Source organism: Bos mutus, chromosome X, assembly GCF_027580195.1.
Source record: "Bos mutus isolate GX-2022 chromosome X, NWIPB_WYAK_1.1, whole genome shotgun sequence".
NCBI lineage: Eukaryota > Metazoa > Chordata > Mammalia > Artiodactyla > Bovidae > Bos > Bos mutus.
The window spans coordinates 109,271,592-109,288,233 of NC_091646.1; the positions used below are offsets into that span (position 1 = coordinate 109,271,592).

At 37.9% G+C, this 16,642-nt stretch overlaps 1 protein-coding gene across 3 annotated transcripts in view; it reads right to left on the minus strand.

The window, feature by feature from the left end:
* The window catches only part of ACSL4 (acyl-CoA synthetase long chain family member 4), a 77,591-nt gene that overhangs the window by 47,582 nt on the left and 13,367 nt on the right, over window positions 1-16,642 (minus strand). The gene's annotated exons all lie outside the window — the stretch shown is intronic.

Here is a 16,642-nt window from a genome sequence, read left to right on the forward strand (position 1 = left end):
TCAATAAGGTACATAAAAAGGTACTCAATATCACTAATCATCAGGGAAATGGAAATCAAAACTACACTGAGTTCTCACCTCACATCTGTTAGAATGGCTGTCACTAAAAAGACAAGAGATAATGAGTGTTGGTGAGGATGTGGAGAAAAAGGGACCTCTTGAGCACTGTTGGTGGGAATGCAAACTGATGCAGGCACTATGGAAAACAGTACGGAGGTTTCTCAAAAATTTAAACAACTATCACATGATCCAGCATTCCCATCTCTGCTTATATATGCAAAGGAAATGAAAACAGGATACTGAAGATCTCTTCAATGCCTTCCCATGTTTAGTGAAGCATTATTCACACTAGCCAAGATATGGAAAAAAACTAAGTGTCTGCTAAGGAATGAATGGATAAAGAAGATGTGATATGCGTGCGCGCGCACACACACACACACACACACACACATACACACACACACACAATGGAGGTACTATTCAGTCATGAAAAAGAAGGAAATCCTGCCATTTTCAACAACATGGATGGACCCTGAGACATTATAGTTAGATTAAGTCAAAGAAAGACAAATATTGTATTATATCACTTATATGGAATCTGAAAAGGTCAAACTCAAAGAAACAGACTAGAAGGCTGGTTATCAGGGGCTGAGTGGGGTGGTGGAGGAATTGGGGAGATGCTGTTAAAAGATACAAACTTGCAACTAGAATGCTGAGTAAGTTCTGGAGATCTATAATGCACAGCACAGTAATTATGATCAACAATACTGTATTACATACTTAAAAATTTCTAAGAGATTAGATTTCAAATGTTCTTGTCACAAAAAAGAAATGATAGTTAACATGATGTGATAGTTGTTAGCCAATACAAAGGTATTAATCAGTATAATATATAAATATATCAAATCAACCCATTGTACATCTTAAACTTATACAATGTTATATGTTAATTATATCTCAGTAATATATATATATACACACAATTAAATGTTTTTAAATGACAGAGAGCAGGAGTCATGATGTAAATGGTTTTATTTCTACCTCTTCTCCCATAGTCAGGATAGGAGCCAAGTTCAGAGACAAAGTCTGACTATGGGAAACTAGTAGGTCAATCTGACTGGTTAACCCCAACCTCAATGCCCACAGGCACCCAGCTATTTTCTCATTAAAAATGAACTATTTCCTTTAAACAATACATGGCTCTTTCCAAATTCAAATACAGCACTGGTCTAAGTAGAAATGAGAGATAATTTTCATCTTCCTTCAGTGAATAAAGAGAGAGTCTTGTGACATCCTTCAAGATATATACACTGTGAAGGTTTAGGATCCATTTATAGTTGAGAGTTAGTCTATTTTGGAAAATGCAGGAGAAAACTTCTTACCATCTGAATACTCAGAACAGTAAAATAAAGCTCTCCAGTAACAGATACTGTTTACTTACATTTCAACACGACTGGGCATCATATTATGCTTCAGTTTTCTTTCCATCCAGTAGTACTTGGTACTACTTCCATATGATTATAAGAATAACATTCAAACAAAATTTTTACTCTAGACATCCCAATGGAAGTTGCAAATCAAACATCCATATAACTAATCAACATACTAACTAGCTGGTATTAACTCAAACAGTTGGTTTTCTCTTTTGCTATCAGGAGGGTGAAGGAAACAAAGGTTTATACCCAGATCAATCACTAACTAAGTATGCCAATCGTTTGGCTTAATAGAACTACTTTTCAACTTCAAGTTAATACCCACAATCTACTCTAGGAAAGGGGGCTCTGGCAGTAGTATCAGTACCTGTGCAAATACAAGTGGTTAAGATTACTTATAAACAAAAGACACACTATTTAATATTTTCTTCCTTTACTCCCTGAGGGCTAACACTTGATATTAACACCAAGAGGGGAAATCTCTGCATGTTCGTATTAAAACAAAGTCCCAAGAGCTCAAAAAGAGAACGTTGAGGAAGAAAAACTTCATATTTCTTATACAAATGCATGTATTTCCTCTTCCACACAGAGCTTAATTCAGATAACTAACAAACAACAAAAAACCAACCTTTCATAAAATCACATGAACTCATCTATAGGTGGTGCAGAGTCGGGACGGGATACAAAACTATCCAGTAGTTTGTGTAATTTGAAAAATAATTTCCATAGAGAAAGTTTCCAAAGGAGACCTGACACTTGGTCATTGGTCCTACAGAAAGAGAGGCTGGAGAGGATACTCAAAAGTATAAGAGAACTCTTTCAGTTGGATGAGAGGCCCATACCAACCTTTGGCTAATTTCCAGTCTGAGAGCCCTCAATCAATTGGGCAGGACAATGTAACTCTCAGATGTTCTTTAATACAAAAGACAGGCATAATTTTTCTCAGCTTACTTACTTAAGTTGCTTACTTAAAAGTAAGTAAGTTGCTTACTTGCTTAAAAGTAAGTAAGCAACAGCTTACTTACTTTACAGATGATAAGTAAGAAAGTAAGTAAGTTGCTTACTTAAAAGTAAGTAAGTAAGTAAGTTGCTTACTTGCTTAAAAGTAAGTAAGCAACAGCTTACTTACTTTACAGATGATAAAAGGGAATCAAATCACATTTCCTGCTGCTGCTGCTGCTAAGTCGCTTTAGTTGTGTCCGATTCTGTGTGACCCCATGGACGGCAGCCCACCAGACTCCCCTGACCCTGGGATTCTCCAGGCAAGAACACTGGAGTGGGTTGCCATTTCCTTCTCCAAAGCATGAAAGTGAAAAGTGAAAATGAAGTCGCTCAGTCGTGTCCGACTCTTAGCCACCCCATGGACTGCAGCCTACCAGGCTCCTCCGTCCATGGGATTTTCCAGGCAAGAGTCCTGGAGTGGGGTGCGATTGCCTTCTCCGAATCACATTTCCTAACTGAGCCTAATTAAGTTTCTCTGCACAACAGAAAAACTGGCACTCGCCTCTCTCTCTAGCCTCCTCCCTACAAAATAGCATCCTCCTCTTAAAGTCATCCTATTAAATTGAAGAAATAATCTGATATAAAAGAACTAAACAGATTATCAACATGCAGGTTCTCTTTACAGATGATCAGAAATATGGATGATCTGGCTAAAATTACAATGTAAATTTGAGTCATACTTTTCACTTTCACGGATATGCAAGCTTTTGCAACATAAGGAAGTTGGAAATCCTTAGCATAGCAAATTTTTAAACAGACTGAAGCATATACCATGGTTTGTTTCCACTTTATAGTCACTTGGTGGCATGAACAAAAGGAGTAATACAGCATCTAGAGTTGATCATCTTTCAATTAGGGAATGAGGTAGCTCTGAGAAAGCCTTCCCACTAAATATCAGGGAGCATAACAGTGTCCTTGCAGCTAACAAGAGAGTGACTAAGGGAAAAAGTAATACAAATAGAAGGCAGTGTTGTTCAACCTCATGTTTTGAGACAGACTTCATAACAAACCATTAATGTGTTTAGTTTTTGCCCTTTCTGTAAATAAGTTTGTGTGCTAATGAATATTTTGGAAACATTTTTCTAAAGTAAAGTCCATATACTAAAAATGTGACAGCATCAGATGGAAATGTTTCAGGCATGATCAATCATTCTTTCCTTAATGACTCAAGGACCAATCTTAGTAAGTTTAAAAGAGAATGTTTCGGGAAACAGTGGGAAACATTAACAAAGTCCTACGCACATTGTGTCCAAATCTAAAAGTAAATCCTGGAAAGTCCCTTATGAAACAATTCCCTAAGCAACAGTGTTTTATAAATCTATGTATACAAAATTTATATACCGGCAAATACTAATGGATGAAAACTGCCATGCTAGCATATATTTTAAAGGTCAGAGATGTTGAAATAAAAAATAACACAGGTGCAAAACAGTATGTATGAGTCTATCATTATATATATACATACATATTTGAGAAGGCACATATTCATAGAAAAATTAGCAAGACATGCACCAAATATTACTGCTATTATTGCATGGTACAATTAAAGGGGAATTTTACATGCTTTACTAATTTTAAGTTGTGTATTCTTTGATTTAGTGTCTTCCAAAGTTTCCAGAAATAAAAGTTGCTTTTACTTAAAAATTAGTTTTTCAAAATCCTAATGGAACAAGAAAATGACTCATTTAAAATGCCTACATGACAGTAATAAGGTAGTCAAATCACCGGAGGTACTGCTCAGAGTCTAAGCTACAATAGAATCTTTTCTTTTCCCTTTAAAAATATACTTGAGTATGAGTGGTCCAGGAGCTTTAAATGCTCCTAAGATTGTGGGTCACTTGACTTGTAAACATTAAAACTATTTAAGAAATGTTATAACCTAAGTAAAACTACCCAAAATCTATCATGAAAAGAGTACGGATGTAATTCCAGACTCTAGACTAGTCACAGACTAGTCATAGACTATAATGTTGCTTCATGGAAAAGTTAAAACCAAAAAGTGTTTATAAAATACTCATGATCTCAAAAAGCTACTTGAAAAACAAACATTACAAATTATCAAATACAAGTCAAACTATCTTTTTCATTCGATCTTCTAGAAATAAGAGCTTTAACAGTTTGGTGAATACCGTTGGGGACTTTTTTCTAAGCATATTCTAATACACACACACAATTTTTAAAAACTGAATTATACTATCTATACAAGCTTGCAACTTTCTTTTTAAAAAACGGCTCTTACATGCCTTTCCATGTCAGAATACATAGATCTAACATAATACTACTTTGTTATTGCTTTTTAAATTTTTAACAGTTATATGGTATTCCATTGTATGGCCATGTCAAAATTAAGTCTTACCAATCTACCCTGCTGCTGCTGCTGCTGCTAAGTCGCGTCAGTTGTGTCCGACTCTGTGCGACCCCATAGATGGCAGCCCAACAGGCTCTCCCATCCCTGGGATTCTCCAGGCAAGAATACTGGAGTGGGTTGCCATTTCCTTCTCCAATGCATGAAAGTGAAAAGTGAAAGTGAAGTCGATCAGTCGTGTCCCACTCTTAGCGACCTCATGGACTGTAGCCTACCAGGCTCCTCCATCCATGGGATTCTCCAGGCAAGAGATCTGACTGGAGTGGGGCACCATTGCCTTCTTCACCAATCTTCCCTATTGATAGGTATTTGGGATTTTCTAATTTCTCATCATTAGAAACAGCAATAAACACCCTTAACAATATATTTATGCCAGCCCTTCTATAGGATACATTTCTAGAAGAATTGTTAAGTCAAACTGCTAGGTTAACTGCACCTTATACCATTTATGAATTTATCTTAATCACTTCAGTTCAGTTGCTCAGCCGTGTCCAACTCTTTGTGACCCCATGAATCACAGCATGCCAGGCCTCCCTGTCCATCACCATCTCCCAGAGTTCACTCAAACTCATGCCCATCGAGTCGGTGATGCCATCCAGCCATCTCATCCTCTGTCGTCCCCTTTTCCTCCTGCCCACAATCCCTCCCAGCATCAGAGTCTTTTCCAATGAATCAACTCTTCACATGAGGTGGCCTAAGTACTGGAGTTTCAGCTTTAGCATCATTCCTTCCAAAGAACACCCAGGGCTGATCTCCTTTAGAATGGACTGGTTGGATCTCCTTGCAGTCCAAGGGACTCTCAAGAGTCTTCTCCAACACCACAGTGTAAAAGCATCAATTCTTTGGCGCTCAGCTTTCTTCACAGTCCAACTCTCGCATCCATACACGACCACTGGAAAAACCATAGCCTTGACTAGATGGACCTCTGTTGGCAAAGTAATGCCTCTGCTTTTCAATATGCTATCTAGGTTGGTCATAACTTTTTTTCCAAGGAGTAAGCGTCTTTTAATTTCATGGCTTAAGTCACCATCTGCAGTGATTTTGGAGCCCCAAAAAATAAAATCTGACACTGTTTCCACTGTTTGCCCATCTATTTCCCATGTCGTGATGGGACCAGATGCCATGATCTTAGTTTTCTGAATGTTGAGCTTTAAGCCAACTTTTTCACTCTCCACTTTCACTTTCAGCAAGAGGCTCTTTAGTTCCTCTTCACCTTATGCCATAAAGGTGGTGTCATCTGCATGTCTGAGGTTATTGATATTTAGTAAACATAAATAGAAGGTCATATAGGGCAAGGATTGTGTCTTATTATCTCTGCATCTATTTTGGCTTGAAAGAGCATTAAAAATCTGTTGGAATGGATAAAGGAAACTAACAGCTGTCAGAGAATACAGCTGGTTTAAGTCATTTTTTTTCTTCACATTTAATATCAGCTTTCACTTCATTAGTAACTATTTTTAAGACAGTATTTTTTTACACTATCAACTTCAGCAGATATTTTGGAAAAGTACTTATAACAAAAAACTACCATTATATTTTAGAACAATGATACAATGATAATCAATTTTAACCAAAGAGAAAATCCTTTGTTTTACTCGTTAGAAATTATTCTTTTCAGTGCTAGAACAATATATAAATTGCATATCCATGACAACAATGAATATTTCTTTACGTAGTTAGATCTGCAGTATTCTGCGGTAAATTCTTTGTTTCATTTTCTCAGTTTTGAAGCAATGTTTATTTATACTCTACCCATTGTCTTTACCCAAGCTCAAAGACAGAGTCCAGTTTGAACATTAAGAGAAATACTTCAACTATAGTTAAGAATTCTGTTACCACCCATTTTCTTACATAACTTTTGCCCTTATAATTAGTATGGTAAATTATATGAATTATATACACACACAGTTTCATCATTAGCATGGCTTTATATATATACATGCACACATACAATCTGCATATCACACACATATGTAAATTATGTGTATGTATAAAAATGACAAGTATCTACCTACAATATAAGTACCAGACCTCACCTGGGACAGGAAGATAAACTATACACATATAAATACCATTCCTTACCTACAAAGTTATAGACTTCCAGAGCTAAAATAGGCTTTAAAATGAAAGTTTGCTGCTGTTGCTAAGTCGATTCAGTCATGTCTGACTCTGTGTGACCCATACCCGGCAGCCCACCAGGCCCCTCTCTCCCTGGGATTCTCCAGGCAAGAATACTGGAGTGGGTTGCCATTTCCTTCTCCAATGCATGCATGCATGCTAAGTCACTTCAGTCATGTCCGACTCTGTGACCCTATGGACAGCAGCCCTCCAGGCTCCTCTGTCCACAGGATTCTCCAGGCAAGAATACTGGAGTGGGTTGCCATTTCCTTCTCCCTAAAATGAGAGTAATTAGTCTCTAAAAAGAAACTCTCTTCCCTCCCCTTCCAAATGATCACAGGAGCTAAGAGAGGATCTATTTTCTAGAACATAAGGAAAGCCTCTTATATGCTTTCCTATACAGATAATGTAAGAATTTCTTTCTAATCAGTGTTGATTAGTTTTACTCTTAAGATGAAATGTGAGAATATTAGAAAGCAAAAAATTACACTATTTCTAACCTTTTGGTTACCTAGGATGAAATTAACAGTATCAAGACAGAAAGGCACATTCTCTTTAAATGCTCTCAGTAGAACAACTGCATTTAAATAAGAAATTTTTAAAGTCACATATATCAAGAATCCTATTTGTAAGATCCACCTAAGATATAGCTTGATTATTAGGAGGCAATCACTGGGGTAGAACTGTTTTAATAGCTGAAAATTGCTGCTGCTGCTGCTAAGTCGCTTCAGTCGTGTCCAACTCTGTGCGACCCCATAGATGGCAGCCCACCAGGCTTCGCTGTCCCTGGGATTCTCCAGGCAAGAACACTGGAGTGGGTTGCCATTTCCTTCTCCAATGCATGAAAGTGAAAAGTGAAAGTGAAGTTGCTCAGTGGTGTTGGACTTGCAGCAACCCCAGGGACTGCAGCCCACCAGGCTCCTCCGTCCATGGGATTTTTCCAGGCAAGAGTACTGGAGTGGGGTGCCATTGCCTACTCGGCTCAGGAGCAACAATCTCCCAATAGTGATTTAAAAGAGTGTTTTGAACAAATTGATTGCATAATATCAAACATTGGACTTACCACATCTCTTCCTTCCAAGTTTACTCAAGCCGTGTGTTGATACATGGGTAATTCTGAATTTACAAGGCCTTTATTAAAATACTGAAGAACTGAACAATGCCTGAAAGAAGTATTTGTTACTTCAAGAGATCTTGACCAGAAAGTACTGCTGTGTAACAATCAAAACTTTCCAAAAGCTTGGGTAATTTTTGCCAGAAGTTACATTTTGTTTTTAAAGACATGACTCAATAAATAAACACACAGAGAGCACCAAGGTAATGAACAATAAGTACTCATGAAGCAATCATTTTAGGAGAAAAACATTAGCATTTTCTTCTACATTAAAGATGAGGTTGATAAGCCACTGAGAAAAGAAAATATATTTTTAGAAATACAGACTCTTAGAGCTAAAATATGGCCTGTTTTGATGACTGGGGCCACCAGTTCCTGGCGGTACTACTGTTCATAATATTGCAAGCACCACTTTCATTTCTGCCAGGAATAATTTTTATTTGCTGAAAAAAAAAAATGCACTGGAGTTCCGTCGAAAGTAGTGCCAATTAAGAATAAAGAAATTGTTCAGTGTTGCCAAATGTATACAGAAAGGCACTTTATATCCCATTGACGGAAGTATAAATTGGTATAAGTTTTATAGAAAGTAATTTGGCAATAGGCATTCAGAAGCTTTAAGTCATACATATCTCATGACTGAGTAATTTCACTCTCTACTTCTAGGACTAGCCTAAGGAAAGAGAAATGCACATGCACAAAAAAACATAGACAATAGTCACTGCTGTGATATAAATAACAGAAAACTAGAAACAACAGCAAATATCCAAAAGGAGACTGGTAAAACAATGATGTATCTTCATGATTTAACACTACAGTCATCAAACGCAGTATTGTCAAAGATTTTTAAGGATATGAAAAAACAGTCAAGATATTAATAAGTGAAATTGGTTTAAGACAAAACTTAACCAAATATATGCAGGCTACCAGCTGAAATATTCATCTCTGGATTGTAGAATTACAGGTGATTTTTAGTTTTGTCCTATTTTTTCCTACATTTTCTAAAACTGCTGCAGTGAACATATTACTTTTCTCATTCAATACATAAGTAAAAAAAAAATAGCACCAGTGTCAATTAATCCTAGTGTGTGTCTATGTTTATATGTGGGTATTGATAAGTGACAATGAACATGGCCCATAAGGTATTTGGCCCTACTGACATGGTAAAGTGATGCTATTTTGCTGACATAACTGCATTGTAGAGAGAAGATTAGATACTTCAGTTTTTAAACTAGACTCAAAGTAAAAGAAACTTCTTTTGCTCGTGTAATATGATCTATAAAGCAAAATAAAATCAGTGGGTTTTTTTCTTGCTGTAACTACACTGTAGCCTACCAGGCTCCTCTGTCCACAGGATTTCCCAGGCAAGAATACTGGAGTTGGAGTAGCCATTCCCTTCTCCAGGGGATCTTCCTGACCCAGGGATTGAACCCAGGTCTCCCCCACTACAGACAGATTCTTTACCATCTGAGCCACAAGAGAAGCCCACTGGCAAGTGAATAGACAATATCAAAAAGCCAGATAATCACAAGGGGTTCTGTACAGATAGAAATATCAATAATTTCCTTAATGCCCACAGTTCCACCCACTTATCCTATTAAAACAAACAGGAACTCAAATGCCAGGTGACACTGCCAAAAGATTTAAGAGGTATGAGAAGAGTCATACTGGCATTCTTCTGCCCCACAAAGAAAATACTTTTCAGCTAGCCCAAGTATATTAATACTAATATATTATTAATATTAATATAATATTAATATCAATCAGCCCCCTAATGGGAATTGAGGCCTGCCTGCCCCCAGGTGAGCATCACAGGCAAAAGGCAGCAAATGAGTATCCTTTCTTTGCTTTCCACATGGTGATGGGAGGGATGATACAGGCAGGGGATTTCAGAACTAAACTCTCCATCAGTACCCACTTGTTTACAACCTGAACTCTGGGACCAGTGGCTCAGAATATTAGAAGATCTCATCTTACCTAAGACTGTCTTACTTCAGACATTCCAATCAACTGTGATATCAGGTTATTAATATGTACTAGCTGACTTCAAAAAGCTGTAGGAGGCAGAAAGGGTTGAATCATTTCTTTCCCTCAAAGTTTTCATTTCAAAATGTTTCGGGCAACAGTAAAGTATCATTAAGTAATCTCATTTCCTGTAAAGGCCCACACAGCTCCAACTGTGTCCTGCAATAACCTCGACAGGGCCTAGTGGCACTGAGTTCACAATTCTCAAAATGATAAAAGGCACACAGCAGCTACGCATAACATCCCACTGCAATATACAATTTACTTGAAAATTAATGTTTTTAACTTACTTGAAAATTAATGTTTTTACTCCAAAGTTAAGGGAAAGTAGTCTGTGGCTGCTGGTTAACTCAATTGAGTTGAGCCAGTGCTTCTGAAGCTAAGCTCACAAATTTGAGCCCTGTGTGAACTGGTGAAGAATCTGCCTTCAATGCAAGAGATGAGGGTTCGAACCCTGGGTCAGGAGATCCCCTGGAGAAAAGAAATGGCAACCCACTCCAGGATTCTAGCCTGTAAAATTCCATGGACACTGGAACCTGGTGGGCTCCATGGGATCACAAAGAGTTGGACACAACTGAGTGACCAAGCTCACATGCACATGAATTGGTGAAAAAAAAAGGCAATCACATTTCTCAGCTTGCTAATGTATATTCCCTGGTTGTCATGTGTTGTCCCAGATTCTTACCAGAATTCTTATCAGAGTCATCCCCCACGCCCAACCTTTTTCCTTTTTTGGGAGAGGCAACCCTAGTGATGACCCAGTAATAACCCTAACTCTGGTCCCACAGAGAACAAGATAAGAATATATGGCTACACCAGCAGAAGCCAACCTCCACAACTGGAAAGTACTAAGTACTGACTGAATCCACAGTTATATACAAATGGGCAAGTAAATGAAATAATCAGCTTTGTGCCATTAAACACACACATGACTTTTTATTCCAAGTGTTTCAACAATATCAAATTATGATAACTTTAAATATTTTATCTACAACCAAATATTTATAATCCCACTTCTAAAATCTGTTTTAGATTTTAATTGGTAATTTCTAACTGAAGTCAATTCCTCATCTTACAAAGCATACACTTGTATATTAAGTACATAAAGGATAAATTAGATCCATTTTAAGAAAATACCTCCACAAATAGGTTTTTAACTTATGACTTTTAAAGACTATAATCCTATTTAAGAAGTTGTGTTTACCCTTTCACTAAATTAACCTAAATCAAATAGGTTAATTTGGCAATTAACCTATTGCCAAACCAACTTTGTGCTTAGGCAGTCATGTCCAACTCTTTGCAACCCCACGGACTGAGCAAACAAAAATTCTAACTTTGCAGGGAATACAAATCTGATACTCATTTCTGAAAAATACAACCGATTATAACTTGCCATCTAAGATTTTCTGGAAAATACAGGTTAGCAACCATAGAGCTGCATATTGAATGAGGTATTTGATTCCCAGTGATAAAAGACTAAAGCAAACAGGAGACATTCCAGGCTAACCCAGATGTTGTAAGCTTAAGGAATTTTTCACCTATTTATAAGCTTCAGTTCTTGGAAGAGGCTGTATCCAGTACAGCCTAATATTCAGCTTACTAAGAACGATTTTATTTAATTAGGCCCATCAGAAAAAAAAAAAAAAAAGACCACAGATGAAAAGGATAAGGTGCTATGCTCCATCAAAGGCTAAAGGGAGGGGGACAGTGAAGCTCCAGCACACACAACACACCACCCTGATGAGGGTAACTGTGAACCAACGTGCTGGAGCCAGCCGGCCTAGATCCAGTTCCTGGTGGTGCCACTTACTAGAGTTGAGTGACCTCGGGCAAGTTATGTACCCTCTGTGCCTCATTTGCCACAACCCTGAAATGGAGGGAATAATACTCCTACTTTCTGGGACTGCTGTGAAGCTGAAATGAGCTGATCTCACAGCTCCAGCCATCATGAACTTCTTTTAGGTTCTCAAAAGCACCAAGCTTAATCTCTCACCTCTGCATCTAGCACATGCTTTTCTCTTTGCCAAGAACATTCTCTTCTCCCTTTTCTTGGCTTCCTTTAGGTCTTAGTTTAAATGACACTTCTAAAAAGCCTTCCTTGACCTCCCCACTTTATGTCAGGTGCCTCTGCTGTTTGTCCTCCCAGTGCTCATATAGCACAACACCTAAACGTGTTCAAGTTTCTGTTCCCCAGCTGGGCTATAAGCTCTTTAAAGACAGAAGTCATGTCTGTCCCCATCATTGCCATAATTCCGAGAACCCAGCACAGTACAGGTACACAGTAGATGCTTACGAAACAGTTCTGGACTGAAATAACAAGTCATGCTAAAGAGGAAGGAGACCAAAGAACGAATTCCCACTTAAATCTTTCACTCTAGGCAGAAATGTATGCCTCTTCATATCTGAGATGTATAAGAATACTTCCTCTCATCTATTGAGAAGTTTGAAATTAAACATGAGACATGCCACATTCCGGTAGAATACAAATTTTATAGCCATTCTGGGTAGGAATAATGATTTCACAAGCAGAGAAAGTAACAGTCTGTTCAGTATGTTTACATCTATGATTTCATGTCTCATATTCCAAAGCCTTTACTGCTATAAGTATATCGCAGCAAAATTATATGGTTAGGGTACCACTCCGATTTTCATCAGCTGGGCTAAATGAAATCCGTTAGTGCAATTGGCACAGATGGAGAGAAGCAAAGGAAGGTGAGACCATGAACACAGAAAAACAGGAAAGAAAAAAGAGTGAAAGTAGTATTAAGAGCGGAGAAGGCAATAGCAAGCCACTCCAGTACTCTTGCCTGGAGAATCCCAGGGACGGGGGGAGCCTGGTGGGCTGCCGTCTATGGGGTCGCACAGAGTCGACACGACTGAAGCAAATTGGCAGCAGCAGCAGCCGTATTAAGAGCAACATCAGCTGCTAGTCTACAAGGAACCACTGGGTGGCGCCAGTGCCCCTGGCTTTCCAATACAGGTATGGAACCAGGAGGCAGAGCCATCAATTAGCCTGCATCTCCCAGAGCTTAGGTTAAATGCTCACAAGTTTATTTTCAGCATACTGATGGACAGATGCAATTCACCAGATTTCAAGTTCTCTGCATGTATCATTAACACAGGCATAGGTTTTAAGGATGTTTGTTTATCAGAGACACCTAGAAGGTGGTTTGTCAACATTTTTACCTGGTGAAATTTTTCATAGCTTATCATTCTAAATGCAGAGAATCTCAGAGTGAGATGCCAGGGATTCTGAGTGGAGTGATAAGGAAGGAAAGGGATCAGAATGACTTAGAAAGCTATTTTAAAAACTATTAGGTGGTATTATCCCACATTTTAAAATAAACTTTCATGAATTGATTTTGGCAGTTTTTCTTTAGTCCCTCTTAAACCACTTTTAGTAGAAATAAAGAATATACTTTGTCTTAGTAAATAAACATGATCTTTATTGGAAATTTTTCAAAATACAAATACAGATTTTTTTAAAAACTAAAAAAAAAAACTATTAAGTTGAGCCAAATAAAATTGCTGATAGTCAAAAAACTGTTACATATCCCCCAAAATAGCAATTTCAAACAGTTCAACCAAATACACACCTATTTAGAATCAGTGGTTTAGTGAGTCACTGTTACTGATAAGAGTGTCCTATCTCTCAGGTTTGTTGGGGAAAAAAGGTTGAGAATACATGCATAGTTTCTCTTTAATCATGAAGAGTTAATTGAACAAACAAATGGAAACAAAATAACTAAAGATAGGGAATTTGCTGGCTGTCCAGTGGTTAGGACTCGGTGCTTTCACTGCTGAGGATGTGTTCAATCCCTGGCTGGGGAACTAAGATTCTGCAAGCCACATAGCATGACCAAAACAAACAAACAAACAAACAAACAACACCCTCAGGATAAGGAATAGATTAAACTATATTAAAAAACAGCAAACATGGGAACATGTTCACCAAAAAAGTAAATGCTATATTAAGTGTAAAAAGCAATTACAAAACAGTATATAAAACACATTTTGTGTTTTGTTGCTGTTGTTCAGTCACTCAGTCGTGTCTGACTTTTCGATCCCGTGAACTGTAGCATGCCAGGTTTCCATGTTCTTCACTATCTCCTGGAGTTTGCTCAAACTCATGGCCATGGAGTCGGGGAAGCCATCCAGCCATCTTGTCCTCTGTCATCCCCTTCTCCTCCTGCCCTCAATCTTTTCTAGCATCAGGGTCTTTTCTAAGACCCAGTGTTTTAGGGGCATTCAAAATGTTTGGGGACATATGGAAGGATATATACTAAAAGCCTCAATAGATGTCTCTGGGTAGGGGGTTAGCCTTACTTTGTTTTGTCTTTTTATCCATACATGTTTCTAAAATAAACATGTATAACAATTTTAGATCCTGGAACAGGAAGAAAAATAAAGACTTTGGCAGAAAAACTAGGGAAATCCAAACAAATTCTATACTGTAGAGTACTGTGCCACTGTCTGTTATGTAAAATGTTAACCTTAGGGGAAGTTGGGGGAAAGACATCCAGAACATCAGAACTATCTTCACAAATTCATTGTAAATCTAACATTATTCCAACATGAAATACTTTTTTTAAAAAATAAGCCATGTATTAAGATCACGCCTTTTAAACCTAGAAGAAAAAATCCATTTGGTTAAAAAGATTCCTACATTTAAAGAATAATATTGTGGAATCCAACTTCTTTCATAGATAGAAGCTTTGAAGAAGGTATGCCTTCTAGCATGACAACCAAAAGCTATAAAGACTTAACGACATATGCATTGCCTTTCATAATATGAAAGTGAAGTTACCCTATTAGGCAAAGACTCACTGAAGCTGGAAATAAATGGCTGAGTCTCTATTTTCTTTGATTTTGTAATCATCATTGCTGAAGACCAACCACCATAAGAACATTTGAGGGAAGGAATTAAAAGTAAGTACAGCCAGTAACAACCTTTAATTCAAAAAATGTATTTACTTTTTGTCTGCACTGGATCTTCATTGCTGCACTTGGGCTTTCTCTAGTTACAGTGAGTGGGGACTACTCTCTAGTCGCGGTGCACACTTACTGCTGTGGCCTCTCTTGTTGCGGAGCACGGACTACAGCCTCTGGGCCCATAGGCTTCTGCAGTTGTGGCTCAAAGGCTCTAGATCGCAGGCTCAGTAGTTGTTGCGCACCAGCTTAGTTACCCTGTGGCATGTGGGATCTTCTCAGACCAGAAACCGAACCCATGTCTCCTGCATTGGCAGGCAGATTCTCAATCACTGGACCACCAGGGAAGTCCCAACCCTCTTCTTTTGTAATATTTTTAGTTGTAGTACTTCTAGTTGTCAAATTGCAGGCAGCTACAGGTACATGAACATGCATTCATTCATGAAAAATCCAGTGAACATTTACTATGCCCTCTCCTTCTGGAGCTTAGTGTTCAATAGATAACATTTTAAGAGGACCTAAGACTAGGCACTTCCCTCGTGGTCCAGTGGTTAAGAATCTGCCTTCCAATGCAGAGGGTGCAGGTTCAATCTCTGATCCAGGAGCTAAGAGCTGCATGCTCTGTGGCCAAAAAACCACAACATAAAACAGAAGCAATATTGTAATAAATCCAATAAAGACTTTTAAAATGATCCACATCAGAGAAATCTTTAAAAACTTTTTTTAAAAAGAGGCCATGAGACTAACACAGAGAGTAGACATACACCTGTAACAGGAAAGGAGGGTCACCCATGAGTCAACCCTCAACCCTATATGCCCAATCAGATGATCATCTTACCTTTTATTAATAAAAAGCTAATAATAATAGCTACCCTCTAGAATTATCCAGTTATACCTGTTACTGCTTAGGGACCAGCTGGCTTGCTCAAAATGTATTTTTTTTTAATCTTTAAATATTGGAGCAAGAAGAATTATGCAAAGACAAAGGATGAAAGTGAGGTTCTGAAAAGAAATAAAGGAAAGGAAAATGCAGAGCTGAAGTACACAAACAGAAAACTAAAAGGTTTTGATCAATTTCATCTGCAGACTGCTACCCAGCTGTTACAAACAGGTTACAGCTTTCTGGTTATACTACTACTCTGGCAAGTGTAAAATTTGGAATAGGTTAGTTCCATTGCAAAACACACCCAACTGAGGTTTTGTTACCTGGAAGTTTCATTAGTTGAGTATTGAAAATGCATCAGTAAGGTATGTCTGCAGATGAGACCCAAAACAAAAATTTCAAAAAACAGATTTAAAAAGAAGCACCAGTGTACTAAGAACTCCCAAGCAGAGGAGAAGTCTTTCCCATCTCAATGGAACACTACTTAAGGAAGGGCTATTATGTGTCCCCATAAAAGGGTCAGCCAAGAAACTTGCTGCAATTTCAACAGTGTTGATATTTACTACTAGTAGAAATCACCCATTTATCTCTAAAGCAATTAATTTCTGCTGTATCTATAATGTAATCTGCCTTTAAGACATCCCTTTGCAGTTATTTCTGTGAATTGTTAAGCAAAAATGTATCATCTTTAATTAAGTTATAATTCAATCCTCCTACAAACATCTGCAAACAATATGAGGAGCAGTAAAAGCAGTTTGCTTTCTCATGTACTGCAT